Here is a 5,859-nt window from a genome sequence, read left to right as displayed (position 1 = left end):
TTGACAGTAATCTCAACAGACACAAATTTTTATATGAAGTGTGTTCAATATAAGTATGTAATTTAACCAGCTATTTATTTGTTTTACTTGGTACCCCTTCCAGGGAATAAAGCAAAACCTGTTTTCTTTTACTCTGCAGTGTGACTAGAACATTGCCCAGTATGGCAAGTGAGTGATAGCACAGACAAGAGAAAACAGAGTATGTTTTCTTTAAGAAATATTTGGCATGCAAAACAGAAAGCCCTCTGTTTGAAACTCTGGCAGTTCGACTTACGGCATCTTAAAACGTGAAAACAAGCACATCAGCAACTTCCTGTTGCTGGCAGCAATGTTGAAAGGTAACTAAGAGTATGGAGAGATAATGCAATGCCCATCTGGAAAGCGTGCAACAGCTTCTTCAGAAAAAGCACTTTGCCTTGGAACAAACCAATCCTATTGCTGTCAAAAAGGAGAGAACTATGAGAGCAAATTGTCGTCAGAGATTCTGTTCCCATGGCAAGAGAAGGCATCTCCTCCTCCTAAAAACGCATGACACTTCTTTATTTTTGCAGATTTCATTGTGGTGAGGTAAACTGATGCATAAAATGTTGGTTTTTTTCTCAGTGTAGGCCACCAGATCACAAACTTGTTAGTCTCATGTCACTGCAGGTTGTTTGTGGAAACAGGAAGAGTACCTGGATCTCTTCACTGTTAGTCCCATGCATGGGTCACCACACTAGACACTTCTGTGCCTTAAATTTCCTGTGTACCACAAACTGGGTAAGTATCTAAGTCTTGTCTCTGCAGCTAATATTTTTCCCTGAATAGAAGTCTAGTGACTCTGAGCATAAAAACAGCCTGGAAAGAGCTTGCAAATAACTTTTCTTTTTTTCCAGGACAATCCTGTCAGAGGACTTGTGATCAAGGCAGGAATTGAAAGCAGCACTCCCTGAAGGGACAGAAATGCTGCGATATCTGAAAAATCCTTCCAGAGGCAGTTACCACACTGTAGACATACAGAGCAGCATTCCCTACATTTGACAGGTATTCTGAATTATAGCTGTGCCTAACTAGACTAGGGTAATTTCATTATCAGAATAAAATGTTTGGTTTAAGCATGACTACTGCTTCTTTGGTCCTTCTTGCTGAGACCAAATTGTGAATTACTATCAGGGAAGCAAGAAGTGTCCACGATGAAGTGCTTAGCCTCAGTCAAGATGAGGTCTGTAGTGCTGCTGCAGTTGTCTGTGACAGTTTTCATGCTGATTGGAACCTTGTGGGATAATTTTAATTGGCCTGGGGAGCCACTGGCTGATGGCAAATAAAAAAAGGCAGCATGCTTGACTGACCTCTGTGAACAGATGAAGTCTTTGTAGGATGACTCTTAGCACTGCTGTGGGATCTGATATAGTGGCAAATCATTGTCCAAGTCCTGTGGTTTCAGCTTCTGATGAGCACCTCAATTTGCCTTTGCTGCTGCCATTTGTAGCATGAATCCCCCTGGAGAGAGGAATTACAAGTTGTTAAAGGGGAACTGCAGATTAGGAGCAGAGAAAGAAAAAGGGAGAGTCAAGATGAAGGGGTGGAAGTGGAAGGCAAAGTGCAAAACCTAGGAGAATACTAGGGAAGAAGAGAAACACACAACTGAAGAGAAGGATGACAGAAAAGGCTTGGATCAAATGTTATAACGTTCAAGAAGATACAGCTGAGAAAGAATAATGGAGGAGGAGGGGGAGGGAGTGATACTTGATGTTTTTTTCTCCTTGGAATGCTTCAGTAATGAGTTATCCTAAATATTCTTTTAAGGGAGACAGGAAGGGAACAAGAGGAAGGGGTTTCCTTAAGAAGATGGGACATTCGCTTTGCTGTCCCCTTTATGCACTTCTGATCTCCCATCTCTTCCCCACTCCCCATTATCAATGTCCTAATTATTCCCAAACTGATTGCCCTACACACTGAACGGTTTCCCTCCTCCTTCTTAATGTTACAAGGGATTTTTCCCTGGTAGGCAAAACCATCCTGTCTGCACTTGTAATTGTGTCTGTGTTGTTATGGACAAGGGTCTTTTCATTCCAAGACTCAGTGAGCTATTTTGGCCAAGCACACTGAATGAAGCATTTATTACTTTCCTTCGAATGAAGTTTCCTATTACAGGACACTTCATTTTTAAAAAGCTGAGATTAAATAGCCCAGGAAATGTTGGACCAATATACTACAGAAGTGGTTGCCTGTCATGGTATATAAAATATTCCATGATGCTATCCCGCAAGGGACATTAATATTCTTGCTAAGTCTCAGGTAGTTGAGGTTCAAGAGACATACACATTAAAACATACCACTTAAACTGAAACAAGCATTTTCAGATGAAAAGGCAGCATGGAAGGAATCCAGTTCTGGAAAGGACTTTAGAATCCAGAGAATAGTTTGGTTCATCTCTTTGGGAATAAACAACTTCTACGTTGCCCTTGAAACCAGGTTATTTTGGGAAGTATCTGTTTAGAGAGATTTGTGTAGGTGAAGTAAACTCACTTAATAATTTTGTAATAGCTTCACCGGGACTTGATCTTGTGGTGCAAAACACATGCCTAGAAATACAAGCACTAGAAATTAGCAGGGCAATACAACTTACTGGAAGTTACAGATCAAACAAGTGAAATTTGGTCTTCCATCTTCTCCTGGCTTGCATTAGGACTGGTTGGAGTATTTCATCTGGAGACAGTGAGCCACTTACCAGCTTTGTCCCATTTTATATGTCCTACTGAAGGCTTGCTGCATTTCAGTGCTAGGGGGTCTTCCAGAGGCAACTGTGCCAACTGTGCTTTAGCTGAGCATATGGACACAGACATGAGGGGAAGTAGTTTGAAACCTGCTACTGCTGTCCTATCAACTTTTTTAAAGAAAATGGTGTTACATGAAAAACAACATACTTCAAGAATTTATCTGTGGGCATGTTTGTAACATGGTTGCTCCCTCCCCACCCAATCTGAGCCTAAGGAATCATGTTCAAGCTTGCATCAGCATGCAGAGCATCTCACAAGTACAACTACAGTATTACTTTCCCAGATGGAGTTCACTGACAAGTCAGGCAGAAAGATGTGCCTCCAGAGTCAGAACTGGAAGCAGGATTTGTATGTTAACATCAAATTTGGAAATAACCGGGTAGATACGTTGATGGTGCAAACATAAACTGCTTTACTTTCAGCTGCAGGGCTGCTGTCTCCATACATTCTTATACAGAACTCAAGGAGCTATATGCTTTCCCAGTGTGAGAAACTATGCTTCTTCTTCAGAAAAGCTCACCTAACAAGGGCAAGCTGCAACATGGAAGTTGGAGAGAAGACTAAATAGAGGATGCTGGACAAGTTAACAGCAAACTGGACTCTGAGACTAACTTGAATATGGAAAGGGTAGAGTTCTTACTTGCATATTCCATTCCCCTTTATTTATTAAAGGAACTCCTCCTATTTGGATGACTTAGAGCTAATATGATATTTGTACAAACCTGAGCATTTTATATTTCCTATATTTGGGGAAAGAGGAGAGAAAGGGCATCTAATTTTTTTAACCTCAATGTTTCTTTTATGGAATCTGATTTTTTTTTTTTTCCATTTCTCCTCTTGTGAGGAGAAACAGGTTTTGAAGATACTAAGAACCCATAAGTTTGCAAATAGTAGTGAATCCCTGTATGTATAGAGTGTCTGTACAAAATTAATTTCTGCAAATTGAAAGCATGAACTTATATAAACACAAACCTCACAGCAGCATGAAAGACAAATAAAGCCTTACATTTTAAATGGGAAACAAATTAAGAAAATCTTTGCCAACTTTCTCCAGCTCTGCCCAGTTGGTAGGCACTCCAAATTTTCCTTTTGGAGGAGGTGCTTGCTGGGGAATGAAGAAAACACTACGCTGTGATAAACCAAGACAGCTGTTTAAATTGCTTACTGTAGTATTAAGCTGTTCTTTGTACTTTTGTTTTACTGTTTGTGCCTTTTTCTTCCTGTAGTTGCCTAACATTGATTGGTGTATGAGGATACAAAACAAATGGCTGGAATTATATTTGAACATGGCTTAATTCTCTACTTGAGGAGACAGTGGAAGAAGAGAAGTTAGAGACGTGCTGCCTGGTTTAATCATTGTAAGTGATAGTTACAAGTAGCAATTTCTGACTTAAAATAATGCTGCACATTTGCCTGCCTTATGCAGACTTGAAGCATTCTTTTAACTTCCTATCAATTCAAAGTGGACACTTAGACAAGCTACTGCTGAGCCAAATGATAGAATAAAGGTCACTGAGTTTCAGGGCTGAGTTAGATGGCTCTAGCTGAACCTCTCCCAAAATAAATAAAGAGAATTGATCATTACAGATATTTACTCTGAGAATTATGATACTCAACAGTGAAATTCCCACTGGGTCCCCCAGCAGTATTATATTTATACATACACCACCTCGGTGTAATGGTAAATGGTAATGCCAAGTTGAGGCTGCCACCTTAAGCCTGTTCTTTTGTGCATTAGTGTGTCTTTAACAGTGTGACATACTGCTTCTCATTCAGAATATATTGGGCAATTCATTCTACAATTTTAGAGACACTGTGTGTTCTGTACTTCAGAGAACATCAAGCCATTTTTTGTCTCCTTCATCAATGACAGGCAAGCTTATATCCTTTTTTTAATGATGCCGCACATGCATTTTTCCAGAGACAAAGGATGTTTGGGGAAGAACTGTAGAGCACAGCTCAGCAGAAGATTCCTGCTCCCATCAGATGAGGGTATTGTGGTGGTTTATCAGGCTGGTACTCTGTAGCATGTTTTTTACCTTCTCATAGGTTTTAGCTGTAGGATGCTACTATAAAGACTATTTGCTGCTAACTCTGTGTTAGATGCCTAGTTCTCCCTTTTCTGTCCCAGGGTCACAGGGAATGTGGGATGACCATGTGCCATCAGTGTCCTTGGGATGGATAGTGGAGGTTGTCCTCTGGCCCTTGGGGTGGGGAGGGCCCCTGCTGATGCATGAAGGGTCATTCCCCCTTCATGACCATGGTTCTATCTCCACTGGCACCTTTCAGAATGCCCAGGCTTAGTATTTATGCACTGGAATATTTCAATGCCTGCAGATGTATGTGATCATCAGAGAAGACACACCAGAGGATAAGCTGCACCCCATGAAGGGTTGACGCTGAAGGGTAAACTCACTCTCCTTTTTATGCTAAACGATGCTGATGAACACAAACACCAGTTGGTGCTGTAATAAGAACCTATGATGAACCTTGTGGGAAAACACTTCTTTTTGTGCTTTTGCAGAAAACAGTGCAATCCCTCTGGGCCCTCTGTCATTGGTTAGCAGCATTAATGATTCTGAACAGCAAACCCACATTTATGGGTTCTTTTGTCTCAAAGTTGTGCAACTTACCTCACTTCAGATGAGTCATGATTTCATTTGATAATAGAATGTAACTTGAGACATAATTGCAGAGAAAAGAAGAAAACCTGTGATGCAGCTAACTGTCCCCAGTTGTTCGCATGCAGGTTTTTAGTGTAGGCAGTACTGATTTCTGCCTTAAACATGTACACGTGTTCACCATGGATATGGAAATATTTAAGCTGACAATTTGTATTATGCTCTCTCCATTCTTAAAAAGCTGAATTTGTATCATTGCACAAATGGCAAGGTAGCTCCTCACATCTTATTCTATTATACAAGAGTTACATAGCACTAAAAGAAAGAATTTATTTTTCCTTCTCTGGTAAAGGAGGCAACTTGCAAACCTCTATCAATACAGTTAACATCCCACTTTACTTATTTATCCTTCATGACTGGGTTCTGCAAGAATAAAGGCCTGGATCCCATTTCTGTAGACTACTCAGAGGTCGTATCAT

The 5,859-nt window shown here is 40.5% G+C and overlaps 1 long non-coding RNA gene across 1 annotated transcript; it reads left to right on the top strand.

Moving 5' to 3' along the window:
• The first annotated feature begins 615 nt into the window (after positions 1 to 615).
• Positions 616 to 5,474, top strand: LOC133264047 (uncharacterized). The gene is made up of 4 exons (XR_009741603.1): positions 616 to 759; positions 3,182 to 3,386; positions 3,986 to 4,121; positions 5,284 to 5,474. It is a non-coding gene; the product is annotated as an uncharacterized LOC133264047 (long non-coding RNA).
• Positions 5,475 to 5,859: the final 385 nt, after the last annotated feature.

The sequence above is a fragment of the Pezoporus flaviventris genome, unplaced genomic scaffold, assembly GCF_033815535.1.
Source record: "Pezoporus flaviventris isolate CSIRO_AGI_PZ_B2104156 unplaced genomic scaffold, CSIRO_AGI_Pfla_v1 ptg000002l, whole genome shotgun sequence".
NCBI classification, from domain to species: Eukaryota; Metazoa; Chordata; class Aves; order Psittaciformes; family Psittacidae; genus Pezoporus; species Pezoporus flaviventris.
Note: the sequence above shows the minus strand (reverse complement) of the source record. Positions and strands in the feature narration are given on the sequence as shown.